Here is a 16102-nt window from a genome sequence, read left to right on the forward strand (position 1 = left end):
GTGTGTGTGTGTGTGTGTGTGTGTGTGTGTGTGTGTATTTAGTCTGCTGCCTCCCCTCCTTTATTAAGGCTTCTCGTCCACTTGTTCCGTGTCTCGCGACACCGTCGCTCAAACCACGAGCCTTCTAGCTGATGGAAAGGGTGCGGGATGGAAGAAAGAGGCGAGCGATGCAAAATCTCCATGCAAATTCTTCATGGTCAACATGTGAGGCCATTTATGGGAGAGAAACACACTGTCACCTTCAGTTCTGCCATGTTCTTATTTCCCTACGGCTTATCTCTTATTGATCCCGACCCACAGCTGCTAAATCAGTCCTATCCCTTTAAACTGGACCGCAGCCTTTTCATCCCCTCACACACTTCACAAACATAAACATATTTAGCAGAAATATTTCTAAATGTAATGAGTACATGTATTTCGCCGAGACTTTTTTCCCAGGCAGCTTATTGTTATTTACCCGCTTGTGCAGCTGGGTCATTTTTGCTGTATCAACGCAGAGTAAGTACCTTGCTCAAGGGGTCTTCAGTAGGACGTGGGTTTCAAACCCAGGTCCTTCAAGTGAAGGCAAATATTCTAAGCACTACGCCACCTGCTGGCCCACTGTCACGTCCACGCCCACAACTCAGTCGACAGCACCTGACTAACTCCCTACCCTTTAAAAGACACTCCACAGCTCCCATACCTTTGCGGAATCTCATCAGGGACAACCGCCCTTCTTCGTGACGCTTCGTTCACAAGCATCGCTAACTCTCAATTCACATCCTCCGGTTTTTGACTCTTCGCTTCGTTTCCCGACCACGTCCACGGATCCTCGTTCCTGTCCCGTTCGCCGCTCGACCGAACCTTCGCTAAGGCCCCTGGCCTCGTTGATGGATCTTCGCCCTGACCCTGACTGCCGATCGACCGACCCTTCGTCTGTCCCCGACACCGAGAACTCGCCTCATCCCTCGACTCCGGACGAACGACGCCGCGCTTGGGTCCAGCCGTCCCGGCTCCCTATGTTTCGCGTGACACCCACAACACAGATGCTTGTATGACAGAAACGCACACTGAGCTGCTCGCACCAGCCGAGGTCAGGTGGGCTGGTTGGGGGTGAAACTGATGCGGGACCTCAAACCTGTGACATTCAGGTCGCACATCCAGCTCGCCCACTAGGACTCGGCCGCTCTTCACGCATGAAGAACATCATATGAAGGACACGTGTGTGTCCTCGCCGCACATCCGTGGCCCTGCATTTAAGAGCTTTACATACATTGAGCTAATGGAGGGATCCACTTTCAGCATTATCGCCAGCTCTCGTGACGGCGCCGTGACGAATCGGTACGAGGGGCAGCTTTACCATCCTGACGGACACGCGGATAACTCAATAAACGCATCATCTCGCTATAGACAGCGGCCTAATGTAGTGTGCCGTTCGTAAACAAACGTGCCGGACGTTGGTGACGGGACACAGAAACAAACGACATAAATCGCCCGGTGAGACGCGCTGTAAATTGAGCACTCGGTTCAACGGTGCGTTGTATATAGCGCCATTCGTACCGCACTGCCGCACTCAGCTGTACAGTAACGTAAGGACAGCAGACACATTCGTGGGAGCAGAGAGCAATGAGAAGCAGGTAGAAGGAGGGTATAGTGGCAGTGATAGTACCTGGTCTACAGTCTGCCTCTCAGTCCAGTTTGTGTGTCATGAGCGAAGGCCTCAGATTATTATTATTATTATTATTATTATTAAGAACAATAACAGCATCTGGGTGGTGTGAGAGGACGTGGGTTCGATCCCCGCTCGGTCTGTGTGGAGTTTGCATGTTCTCTCCGGGTGCTCTGGTTTCCTCCCACACTCCAAACACATGCTGTTCAGGTTCCCCCATAGTGTGTGATTGACACAGAGAGAGTGTGTATGGATGAGTGACCCATTGTAGGTAGTGTATCTAGCAGTGTAAGTCACCGCGGTGAATAAGGTGTGCGGGCTGATAACACTACATAGAATTCATTGGAAGACACTTTGGATGAAAGTGGCTGATAAATAAATAAATGTAAATGTAATAATAATAACGGTGAGGTTGCTGTCGGTGCTGCAGCCCTGTGAGCACTATGAGCTGTTCTCTCGCGCCGTGTCCCTCTCTGTTTGAGGTTTGTGGTCAACACACTGCTCACCATGGCCACAAGCCCCTGGAGCCCACAGAGTAGTTCAGGTTTCCCGGGTTTAAGTATGCTTGAGAGGCGTGCGCTGCGGTCCCGGCCGTGTCGCCGCGAGGGCCCCGTGCAGAACAGCCCTGGAAGCAGCGGCCCGGGGCTCTCGGTTGTACCCCGGTTCGGGGACGGGGGGGGTGGGGGGAGGTGGCGCTCGCACGCGGAGCCCACGGCCGCTCCGGCTACAGCTGTTCCGCTGGCACACGGCGCCCACTTCATTCTCCACCATCGTCGAGCGGCCCGTCTCCGCGGCGCACGTCTCTGAAGGACACGCCAGCGCCCAAAGCAGGATTTTTGTTTTTGGACCAAAGCGGCGCAGCAGGTCACATGCGTCAGGGCCGCTGGCGGGGGCCGCGGTGCCGTAAATCTGTTCCTGTGCGCCCCCCCCCCTGCACAATTTCAGCCATTGAAAGTGTTCAGTTTTAGGACAGAGGGAGGTCACACCTGTTGTGGAACTTGATCGAAGGCTTATTTATAAACTTTCAGGGCTCCGGGTTCCTGCTCTGGTGAAAATGCTGACATCCCGCGCCGGGGGGGACGGGGGGGGGGGGTCGCTGAAGGGGGAGGTCAGCTGAAATACTTGTTTGTGAAAAGCACAGCAACTGGAAAATCCATAAAAAAAAAATCTGAAATGATAAAATTAACAGGCGGCCCGATCGGGTTGCCTCGGGGGGCCGGGGGGCGGGGGTAGGAGCGGAGGGGGCGTAGGAGCGCCACCTCACAGATACAATATATGAGTCGTCTATCATTTTTAGGCAAAAGTGCTGGTTGAAGCAGGTGCCTCGTAGGCATCTGAAACACCGCCGGCGCCCGGGCGTGTCCTTCACCTTGAATGTGACGCACTCACAGTCTGAGCAGAATCCCACCGTCACGCTGAAGTCCAAGTCCCCGACGGGGCCAGAAACAGTCCTTTTGGGACGAATCCTAAGGGTGCTGCTCAGAGCTCTCCGGTGTCCGTCTGTCTGTCCGTTTGTCTGTCTGTCGCCGAGCCCTGTGGGTCGCTCACACCTGTGCGTTATTGACAGGGTGCCGCGTATGCAGATATCCACCCTAAACCGCTCTGTTCCGGCCGGTTCCGCGACCCGTGGAGGACCCCGCTGTGCCATCTGAAAAACGTATCATCTCCTTCTCCCCATTAAGGCCCAACGGTGCGCTTTGCTCCCAAAAAAAGGTAAAAGGCAAAAGGGCGCAGGAAAGGGGGGGTGGTGGTGTGTGTGTGTGTGTGTGTGTGTTGGGGGGGCTCTTAATATAATGCCTAAATTTAGGTTCTGAATTATAGCCCATGGGGTATTTGGGTGGGATCGTGTGACGTGCAAAAAGTTCTGGGAATGCTGAGTGGATTTGCAGTATAAGGGGGAATATTATGGCATTCGGGGGCTGGGGAGGGACAAGTCCCAGCTGGTGACGGATAGTCTGGCAGGTGCTCGTGACGCGCGCAGTGTCACATTAGCCTCTCCGCTAGAAATGTGCAACTTGCTCACTTTTTCCCCCCGCTGGCGTTACTCTTTTTTTCTTCACTTTTTTTAATAGCCTCCGCCGCCTCGTGCAAATATAGACGGAGATATCAATACGGTCGCCGATAGAGACCCGCTGCGAGGACCACCTTCTGGGCGTGAAATTGCGTTACGGGAAAAGCAGACGTCCTGCCAGTTGGGCGCTCTGAACGGCCTTCCTCGAACCTGCGACCAGGGCCCATGCCCGGGCTTTCGGCACCACCGGACAAGAAGCGATCCGGCACCCCTTACACTTCCCCCGTGAGCGAATAAACGTACACACACACACACAGAGGACATACGAGGAAAAGCATTTCATTTTAAATGCGGAAACAGAGGTCATGAAGGAGGGGAAATAAAGTGCGGCTCTGTAAATGTTCCTTGCCGCCGAATTATTTACGATGACGTGCACGTGGACGTTTGAGCTGCGAAGACACAAGGTGCGGATGTTACACGTGCGGCGACGCTTGTTCCGTTTTTCAGTAAAACTGTTTATTACCACGAAGGGCTTTTGTTTATCCTTTTTCCACGATTACAAAACCTCTTCCAGTTTGAGGAGGCCGACCTGAGGGCCCCCACAGCCTGTTTTTGCCTCCGGGGCGTGAAATCGTGCTGCTGTGAGGAACGCAGACGCCCTTCCCGGTACCCGCGACATACGTGCTGAAATACCGCGGTGTCCGCGTGCCTCGACCCATCACGCCCGGTCGACCGCGGTCATTTCGACTCTAATTGGCTCCTGTTGGCAGCATCCTTGGAAACGGGCCGCGTTTGTTTACGAAAGGCCGGCGCTGGACTTAAACGGGTCCCCTCTGGCCGCGGCCGAGTGTGTAAGAGCGCGTGTTACGCTTAACATTGTTTCACAGGTGCAGAGCGGCGACGCTTTGCCTCTGATTGCCGCACGGACGGGAAAGAGGGCGCAAAAATGAGCGGATTAAAGCGTTTCGGCAGCACGTCGCCGGCACTCGGCCCCCGGAAGGACAGGCCGCGTGGCATCGACGTGACACAAGCGCGGAGTTACCGCCCCTTTAACTTCGAGCGCGGGTTCGAGGCGTTCTGCAGCGGTCAGGAAGCTTTAAATACTGTATCGCGCACAAGTAAGCAGATACCCCCTCGACTTTATTATGGACATCTGGGTGCAAAATTAGTCACCGCTGCCAATAGCGGCGAGCGGCGTGACGGGATGCGTTGCCGTGCGCAAATCGATGGCACGAAACAGATTGCATGTGTGTGTGTGTGTGTGTGTGTGTGTGTGTGTCTGTGTGTCTGTGTGTTGTGTGTGTTTCCCGCACTGACAGGCTGCCGGACGGTTCTGCCTTTAAAAAATGGCGACGTCTTTTAAGGTGACCCTCTTGAGTGCGTCTTATAAAATTGCATGAGACAGAAATCCATTTGCAACTCCGCTATAACACCGAGATTACATTGTTACTTTAGAGCCCTGGTGCAAATTAATTTGGGGTTCATTTCATATATTATATGAATGGATAGTAGAGGGGAAATTAAATCGCGGTATTACACATTTCTATATATTGTTTTATTTCTGCAGGGGCTGTTTGGGACAAAGTGGCCGGCGTTCAATCGCGCTGCGGGAGAGGCCCGCGCCGTTTTTAACTCCTTTTGACTCGGGCTGCGCGTCCCACGAAAGGCGCAATCGCTTTAGGATTCAGAGCGGATCCCGGAGCGATCCTGATGTTTCCGTCGAGCCGGAAAAGCAATTCGGGCAACAGAGACAAGCTGGACAGCTTGCACACCATTATTTGACTGATGTCATTAACCAAATATTGGATATAAATCTGGACACATTTGCTTGCTCAGAAAGCTGCATATTCGCCTCAAGGGCTGCCTCACCTTGGCCCGCGCGCCTATCTGTTTATGCGCCGCTTAATTGCGCTTTCATCGACCAGCATCTTCGCTTCACCTTCAAAAGGTTCAACTTATTTTTGGTGACATTGTGGATTTCGGCGCCGATTAAATTCTCCGGGCCCCGTTGGAGAGAAAGGGGGACAAACGCGCCACCAGCAGGAGAGGCAGACCGGCTTCAGCACGCTCAGTATTACTACCGTGTCACTCAGTGTCCTTACTGTCACGTGTATCACCCAACATCAGTCCCACCACGTGTATCAATCAGTCCCACCACATGTATCAATCAGCATCAGTCCCACTACATGTATCAATCAGTCCCACCACATGTATCAATCAACGTCAGTACTGTCACGTGTATCACCCAGCGTCAGTCCCACCACATGTATCAACCAACATCAGTCCCACTACACGTATCAATCAGTCCCACCACATGTATCAATCAGTCCCACCACATGTATCAATCAACATCAGTCCCACTACATGTATCAATCAGTCCCACCACATGTATCAATCAGTCCCACCACATGTATCAACCAACATCAGTCCCACCACATGTATCAATCAGTCCCACCACATGTATCAATCAACATCAGTCCCACTACATGTATCAATCAGTCCCACCACATGTATCAACCAACATCAGTCCCACCACATGTATCAACCAACATCAGTCCCACTACACGTATCAATCAGTCCCACCACATGTATCAATCAGTCCCACCACATGTATCAATCAACATCAGTCCCACTACATGTATCAATCAGTCCCACCACATGTATCAATCAGTCCCACCACATGTATCAACCAACATCAGTCCCACCACATGTATCAATCAGTCCCACCACATGTATCAATCAACATCAGTCCCACTACACGTATCAATCAGTCCCACCACATGTATCAATCAGTCCCACCACATGTATCAATCAACATCAGTCCCACTACATGTATCAATCAGTCCCACCACATGTATCAATCAACGTCTGTACTCTCACACGTATCAATCGACGTCAGTCCCACCACATGTATCAATCAACATCGGTACTGTCACATGGATCATTCAGTGTCAGTACCATTGCACGTATCAGTGTCAGTACCGTCACCATGATTTCAGTGTCAGTTTCCATATAGGATATTGTTTCACTGTCCCGTACATGATTTCTACCGTCAGTCTCTCCATATGCGTGACCCTCTCAGTTACTCCCCGGTGATGTTCAGCATCACTGCCCCATGTGGCGTCACTCTCAGTGTCACCCTCCCAGTGTATGATAACCAGTGTCACCGTCCTAGTGCGTGATGCTCAGTGTGTGACTTTCTCCGTCCCTTGGCACAAGTGGGAACACATGTCTCGATGACACTCTCGATTCCCACGCAGAATGCTTCCCCAGCCACATCAGACAGCTGCACTCTTCTAGCAGCAACAGCTGTGGGTGTGAGATGTCCAGAAGAGCACAGCAGCCGGACTGTCCCACACACGCTCCGCTGTTGGACGAGTGACGGCGGTGAGAAAGACAATACTGCAGACTTACTGCGTGTTTCGAAAGTTAAACGGCAATGAAAGCGGTTCTCCTTTGAGTGCATATGGAACTGAGCTGCCTGTGCTGCTTTTATTTATCTGCACAGTTTTTACTTGCACTCATTTACTTGTTTCAATGTCATAATTATTTTATATAATTTTATATCACAAGGGACTCTAGAAACAGCGAAAACTACAATAAATTGACTTACACGTCAACTTACAATATCCATCATCACCCATAATATCCATATACACCCACAAAACAACGTATTAAACTTCAATAATTAGACATTAAAACGTGTTCTCCATGTTATTCGAGTTCAACCTATGTGTCGCTATCAGTCTGTATCTATTTGTGTGTCTCTCTTTCTATCTGTCTGTTCTTGTTTTCATCAGAGTTCACTCAGTCTGGACGTGAGACAGGTCCCGCACCCCTGGGTCCCAGGGCACGTGAGCACCTGTCCACCCGGCCAGTGGTCAACCGGGGAGCTTCAAAGACACCTTTATTATCCACCTTTCCCTGAAGTGAGAGCCGGCGCCGCAATGATGAAGCAGTAAAAAGCGCCCCCTTTCCACGTCAAGAGTCACTGCAGCGTCCTGCTCACCTCTCTTCAACTGCCTCGCCTCGGAACTCCTTAACCGACCTTGACGGGCCTGTGATGGGGCCCCCTGGCTGCCAGAGGGGACACCGGCACTGGAGTGACTAATACACCGCACTGGAGTGGACGCAGGGAAGGGGTGATGGAGTAAACCACAAGGGAAATGATACTGGCAGCTGCCCTGCCCTCCCCTGAGTCACATGACCAAAGCTGGAACATGGACCAGGAACCTGGCATGAAGCTCTCCACATGCTTGTTTCTTCCAGTTTGGAGTGAGATCTTATAGCAACACCTGAATGGTGCCTCAGTGCAGGAACCGAACCATCACGTTCAACCCCCCATACACACATCTGGATAATCTGATCTCTAATCACAGCTGTATGGGAATGATGCTTTCAAAGATTCATGAGGGTAAAACAGCAGTAGTCCCCAGTTCAGGTTTGGACTCAACAACCTTCTGGTGGTGCCCCATTGCAGTACCAGCTGCCCCTCCCCATAAATTCATTTAGCTGATACTTTTCTCTAAAGCAACTTACAATGTTAGTCTACCTACAATTACTTACCCCTTTATACTACTTAGTAATTTTACTAGATCAATTTAGAGTAAGCACCTTGCTCAAGGGTACTACAGCTGAAGGTGGGATTAAACCTGCAACCTTTGGGCCCAAAGGCAGCAGCGCTAACCACTATTCTACCATCTGTCCCAGTGGGCAGTGCAAACCGCCCCCATTAGCACACTCGTCTCAGTCATCTCTGAAGAGCAATTTCAGAAGCATCATCAGGGACTGGAGCAGGAGAGGTTAGTGAAACACAGTGAGACCGTGGTACGGTACTGTGGCAGGTAAGCATGAAAGCATGATGTGCTCAAAAGAAGATCTGTACCATCAAACTACACCATCCGAGAGTCCTTTTTGTCAGCCAAGTGCCTGAGAAGGAGCTCCTCACACCTTGTTTCACCGCAGTATTGCCATGTGTCAAACACAGAGTAATCCTGTCATTCGCTGTACCGTTAGGCCAGCAGGTGGAGCAGTAGCTAAAGAACTGGACAAATGTTTTCCAGATTCCTATACAAGAACGGCCGCAGCTGGAGGGACCGCGAACGACGTTTCTGTTAAACAAGTTAATACTGCGGTGTAAAATTAATCCAACTGAGTGTTCAAAGTGCCATATTGTTGGAATAAGTCACAGTTTAACCACAGCAGCCAAGTTCCAGATCACGGACCATAACCCTAATCCTACCCAGTAACCCTACTAACCCAACTAACCGTATTAACCCGAACTCTAAATCCAGCTCTTTTTAGATATTATTATTATTGTCGTTACCTTACTTTTATTAAAAATAATGCACTCGCTGCCTGTACTGCTGTGTGTGTGTGTGTGTGTGTGTGTGTGTGAAGCAACAGTTAAGCAGTGAGTGTGTGTCAGACGTGTTTAAACACACTCAAGTACACTCTGACTCACACACGGTCTCTCTCTCCGTGTCAACGCTGTTTCCCGCCACTCGGGGAAAAGCGAACGCGCGCGGGACTTTATTCCACGGCGCGCGCGAGCGGAGACGCGCGTGCAGCGCAAATCAAACACTATCCGTCTTCGTTCGTTCAGCCGACGCCGGAACTGCGGCCCCCGCGCGCTCCTCGTGCGGCGCCCTCGCGCCACGAGCGGCGAACCCCGCGCGGGCGAACGGAAGGGCGCGGGAAGCGCACGGGAAGCGCACGGGAAGCGCACGCGCCGCTCGCAAACGGGCGGCATTGAACGAAGGTTCCCCGAGACCCGCGGAGAGGAGCGACGGTGGGATTCGAGGCAACGGGCATTTTTTTAATCACGCGTGGGAGTGGAAAATAACGTGCGGCTGGAGAACCAAGAAGAGGAAAAATGTGAACATGAATTATGAATATGAATGTAGACGGAAAGGTGTGAAAGTGTGACCGGTCACATGAACAGGAGAGACGTGTCGTGTGTGAAGGTGCGGAAAACACACACACACACACACACACACGCGTTTAAAACGCACCATGACACACAGGAGCGTTATTATCGTTTGCAAAAGCGCAGAGACACGGAAGCATGTTCATCATGGCATGTCATCATCATCTTATTATCATTATTATTATTGTTATTATTATTATTAATAATTAGTATAATGTCTTGGTAATAATAATAACTTGTAGTGTCTCCCCGCTGTTTGCGCACAATTTGTGAAAAGACCCGCTGAAATATTAAATCTATATTTTAATAACGCGCCTCTTTTCTGGGTTTTTCCTTCTCTTTTCATGTCCAGGGCCGCGCGGACAGAACACGGAAGCGCGAGGACAGTTTGTTTAATACATCAGAGTGTAAGATACTGAACTGATAACACCCCCCCCCCCCCCCCCCCCACCCCGGTTATTGGCAGGTTATTGTACGGTGGAGAAACACGAAAGCAGAGAAAAGAGAAAGTGTGGAAGTAAAATGTTTCTGTGCGATCGGGTGAAACGTGAGCGATCGCGTCCGTTCGGAGGTTCGGGGTGTTTTTATCATCTGGAAATTGGGCCCGATTGGAAGCGCAACAAATAGCCACAGGAACCTTCGTAACGTTCAATAAACGTGTCAAACTGTATTAATAAATCGCGCGCAAATTCCGGAGACCTTTATTTAAAATCGCGCGGCAAGGAGCACGCGCACAAAAAAAAAAAAGAAAGTTGCCTTTAATTTCTGAGCAGTAAATTAATTTGGAGAAATTGCAAAAACGCAAAAAGCCACGAAAACTAATATGAGAGGGAGGGAAGGGTGGGGTGGGGGGCAACCCTGTTGTGAAGAACACAAGGGCTCCCTCTGATAAATAAATATTAATTTGAGCCTTCGCCACGCATTCGGAAAGTCCTGCTAAAATGTCAGCACGCGGAGCATTAATGTAATATTTAATGTAATATTTCAGGCCTGAGAGCCGCGCTCATATTGACTGCGTTTATTTCACTCTGGGGAGGAGAAATAATTCCTGCATGTGGGGACACATCTGGTGGCCAAGGAGGGGAACGGCGCGGGGGGTGGGGGTGGGTGGCAAGAAAAGAACAATAAAAATGAAAACAATAAAAATAACACACGTCACACGCGCTCGCTCCTAATGCGTATCACTTAACGACTTTAGAAATAATTATTTAAAAAAAAAATAGGACGCATCCGAAGGAGTGTTTCTGATGTTGCATCTTGTGTTAATTGTGGTGATTCGGGGCGTGGGGTGTGTGTGTGGGGGGGGGAGGGGGGTGCTGGAGCGCGAGGACAAAACAGAAGAGAACAGTTTTGAGTTATTTGCACCTCGTGGCACTTGGGGCACGGCGCAGGTGACACAGGTGAGCCCCCCCCCCCGGAAGGTTTACCTGGAGAACATTTACCGTAGTGAGAAATTACACTACAGCATTATTACTATTATTATTATTATTATTATTATTATTATTATTATTGGCACATGTGCTGCTCGCGCCGGGACAGGTGACACAGGTGAGGTCCTTGAAGGAGGCTCTGCCTCGGTGTTCTACAGTTACCCCCCACCGCCCGGGGGGCGCGCGCCTCCTCTCCTCGTGTCTCCCCGTCACGCGCTATATTGACTGTCACCAGGAAGGGCGACTGTCTGTCGTTGTGCGAATGAGAGGAAATTCGAGTCTCCTGATGACCCCCGTATCACTCCTTAACAACCCCCCCCGCACACACACACACACACACATATTTTTTCTATATTTTTTCTCTCCAGTGACACATTGGAAACATTTATTTATTTCCCTGTCCCACCGACTTTCACTAACCTTGGAGCGACTCTGTTCACATTGCTCTCCCGCATCAATTGCCGAATTATCAATTTCTTATTGTAGGAAAGTCAATCGCTACTTTTTCTTCATTAATCTGTGAAGATTTTCCACTTCGTGTGTGTCTGTATATGTTGTGTTAAAATGCAGCCCGTATTCGGCTAAATGTACAGTAATGCAATAATACAATAATAATTTCATACACTAAGATCTAATTCAAATAGTCCGCGAAAGTGCTGTATTTCGATGCTAAATCGCATTTTCAAAATGTTTAAAATCCCGCATTGCCAACCGTCATGTAGAAATTTAAGAAAAAATTTTAATTTTCCCGTGAAATGTGCGCGATTTCTGAGAAACGAACAGATTAAACGACGCAGTTAAATTGTACATCTTTTCTAGAGTAAATGTAACACTTTTAGTGTTTAATAAACCGGCTAGAAATGCGCTGGTTAGCGGCAACTGGGCTTGTGCCCCCCTCCCCCCCGCGCCCAACAGCAACTGAAGGGTAAAGAGCTGTAGAAAAGACTGGAAAGTATAAAAAAGAAAAAAGGAAAATAGGTTCAATTCTCTTCCGCAGCGTCTCTGTCGCTCCGCCGAGATTCCTAAATATTGTCAAGGTTTGTTGGACGCCTCTGCCGTGCCAGTTTCCCCTCTGTGTGTAAAAAGAGAGTAAAAAGACAGTAAAGACAGCCCGGCTGCCACTGTGAATTGTGTATAGCCAAAGCGCCCCCTACTGGCAGCGAGCGGCCACAGCGCAGGAGGGTCGCAACACCTGCTTCTTACGCGCTCCCGCGTAAATCATCGTTTTAATTATTCATTTTTTAAACCTTTACACTTTGATTATGTTCTCTGATACCCCACTGCAGTAGAACTCGCGTCTGCGCTCTTTCAGCACATGTCTCACTGTATTTACTGAAAACCAATTGCTTAAAAAATAATATTATATTTTTTAAAGGTTTCGAGTTTAATTAGATGATTTCGTACAGTTATATATTTACATACGAATTATATAATGATATATATAATACTTATGATATATATAAATTATTATTTCCAATAATTCATCTGTTACGTTGTTTTTCAAATATGAAAGAGGTTTCCTGAAAGTTCATGCATTTTACAGCCTTTAAGATGAAATATTTTGTTAGTTAGAGGAAACTAGACAAGTGTAAAACCACTGAATTATAATGAATTTTGATGTTAGTCTGAACTCATGCAAAAAAAAATAATGTCACAATCTTAATGAGAGGTACTATAATTTAGTATATTTTTAAATTAATATCACTCTTTACATTACAACACTCTTTGTATTCATTTAGCAGACACTTTTCTCAAAAGCCACGCAAATCTCATAGAAAATACAATGTGTTCATCACATTAGCAGGAAGAGACACTTAGATACAGACGTGTGAAGTACAGATAGTTTGTTTCTTTCCACCATATGAACCAATGTTCATCACACGAGTAGCTGCATCTTTAATCTGGTTTTTGAAAGACAAATTTCCTCCAAAAATTAAAGAAATAAAGAGAAGAATTATTACTCGTGGCTATTTCTTCTTCTTCTTCTTATTATTATTATTATTATTATTATTATTATTATGACATTGTTATAATCGCCTCATTTTTAAAAATTAATAAATATCACTTTCATGGGTATCAAAAATGAACAAGGGGTCTTTGGATGTGAGCATCATGTGCCTTAGTTCTTTATCCTCTCAGAGGACAATTAAACTAACCAGGAATATTCTTCTCTGCAGACCTGTAATGAAGGTGTGAATATGTGAAAATAAATTATGACCATAAATGAAGGAAATTAAAGGCATGATAGTGTCACTACCTTGGTCTGCACAGCTGCCAAAGTTTCACTGGGAGAAGTGGATGTTGTTACCAACACCGAGCAGAAGAAATGCTTAAGAGTGCACTTAAACACACAGAGAAGAGCCAAGCAAGTCCCCAGATGAGCTGCCATCTGTGTGTGACATAAGGAAAGGTGGCCTTTGGATCCACAGGAGGAGAACGGCGAGATGATGGGACACACCATCACTCCTCCCCTGCGTCACGCAGTAATACCAAAGGAGGCCCTTTACCCGCTGGCTTATTTCACAGAGGAAGGGGGATGTCGGGGGAGAAGGAGGAGGAGAAGGAGATGGAGAAGAAGGAGGGTGAGAATGAGCAGAAGAAGGATATTTGGAGGGAGGAGGAGCAGAAGGATCAAAGAAGAGAAGAACAAACGGAGAAGAGAAGAGAAGAGAAGAGAAGAGAAGAGAAGAGAAGAGAAGAGAAGGACAAGAATGGAGGAAGGAGGAGGACAAGGAGAAGGACAAGCGGTGAGAGGAGAGGAGAGGAGAGAAAGGGGAAAGAGAAGAAGGAAGAGGAGGAGGAGACAGAGGAGAGAATATAGCACTGGGTGACCAGTCACATCACCCTGCCCTTGGTCTCTGTCTTCTTGGACCCTGGTTCTTGTCCCAGCTCCAAAGTTCTGCTCTAACAAAACATGTGGTCAACGGTTGCTATTTCTCCCTCAGACACGAGCAGAACAAGCCTTTGATCACAAATCCATTTCCTCAACCAAAGTGCCACCTGTTGAAGAACACGCCTTGCAAACGTACTACTCTAGAGAACCTGATGTCCTTGTGCACAAAGACCAGAAACAAATTTTCAAGATTCTGGTACTGCAAGTGCTGGACTTCATTCCAGAAATTTAACCAAGTATTTCTGATTTGTATATATATAATTATATATATGTGTAATATGAATATTGCAGGGGGGCGCAGTGGGTTGGACTGGGTCCTGCTCTCTGGTAGGTCTGCGGTTCGAGTCCCACTTGGGGTGCCATGCGACAGACTGGCGTCCCGTCCTGGGTGCGTCCCCTCCCCCTCCAGCCTTACGCCCTGAGTTGCCGGGTAGGCTCCGGTTCCCCGCGACCCCGTATGGGATGAGCGGTTTAGAAAGTGTGTGTGTGTGTGTGTGAATATTGCATCCCCTCCCTAAAAATTATATATACAACATATAAGTTTATATATAAACAAATTAACATTACAGATGTTTGTTAAACAAAAATTTTTAACAAATCTAACAAATTATAATAATTAGTAATTATATATTTTAAACTGCAACAGATTTTTATTGGCTCCAAAGCCACTAAACTGACAGACAGTCCCAAGACTGGCATTAACATCTTAAAATGATGGGCACTTGAGGGCCACAGGCAACTTGGCTTAAAACTTCTTCACTGGAGAACAATATTCAAAGGCAGCAGTTATCATGGACGCTCACTTGTAACTTGGAAGATACTGCTTTAAGTCCCAGGAGACATCATGTTACACCTCTGGAAGGTACAGGTCGTGCACTAGAAATACATTTTTTATTATACCGTATGACGCATCTCATAAAGATGTATATGTATATGCAGGTACACCATCCAGGGTTGCTACCCTCAGCTCGTACAATAAAAATTGCCCAGATGTAGAAATGGGTAAGTGACTGTAAGTCGCTTTGGATGAAACGGTTGCCAAAAATTAGTACATTTAAATGTATCCTTTGCTTGCATTTTATCACACCTGCTTACCTGTTTGAGTCACTGTAGACCAAGCAATCTGCTCAATGACTACATGAAAAGGGAAGTATGAGCAGTAGCTCAGAGACTGAGTAGAAATTTGATCCAGCAAACTTTCCAGCACAATTCCTTAACATGTATAGCCATCTGATTCCCGTGTTCTTATCCAGCAGAACAGGCTGGATTGAGCAATGGGAAACAATGGACAATTTAAGAAAACAATGGACGTTTGTTCCTTGTTTTTGAGCCTCGCATGTTATTGACTTAAATGTGGCTATGAAATGAGGGAACAACAAAGATAACATACGTATGAGCTCACAGCTTCGTAACATCTTGGCTGTCCAGCGACCCTTTGGAGCGTATCATGAGAAATGAAGGAGCCGTTTGTCCACTGAGGAGAGAATGGACGGCCCCGACAACACACGACCTGCTGAGTGGGACACAACAGCCGTCCTGTCTGAACAGTACTTATAGCTTGTCAGTGCCTGGGGGGCCTAATTTTCCCTGTCAGGGGTCTCAGCCTCATACCAGGAGCCCCACTTTCAGCATGCCCTTGCCGTCACTCCACATCCGGCACTAGACCTCAGTCACTTGTTTGGATTGACATGTAATTACGGTGCAAATACTTGTGTGTTTTGTACGAGTGCCACGGCTGGCGATGCGCAGAGACCGGCTGCCAAGGCTTCGCGGGTCCTGCTGCTGCTGCTCCAGCCAGAAAGCCTGATTAAAACAAGATGGTTCCAAACTGCTCCCAGAGAACCGGGACTCGTTGCCAAGTGCGCCTGAGAGAGTCGGCAGCCAAGCACTCACTGGTGTGGCCCAGCTCTTACAGTATGTTACATCACCGATATCAACCAGCAGGCGTTTCGGCCCAAGGCAGCTTACTGTACAGTACCAGTCAATGGCTGCAGAAAGAACACTTGATATAAACTGTTTTTCATCGATAATTGACAGTGCTCTGCATTCAAGATGTCAGTTTAAGTTGTCCTACATTACCTTGCTGGATAGGTCTTACACAAATCTGACATGTGTTTGAAGTCGGTGTTCAAGTGGTCGTAACCCCTTTGGAACAGCAGGCCTCTGAAGTACACTCTGCCAGTCGTGCTGG

This window comes from Scleropages formosus, chromosome 2, assembly GCF_900964775.1.
Source record: "Scleropages formosus chromosome 2, fSclFor1.1, whole genome shotgun sequence".
NCBI classification, from domain to species: domain Eukaryota; kingdom Metazoa; phylum Chordata; class Actinopteri; order Osteoglossiformes; family Osteoglossidae; genus Scleropages; species Scleropages formosus.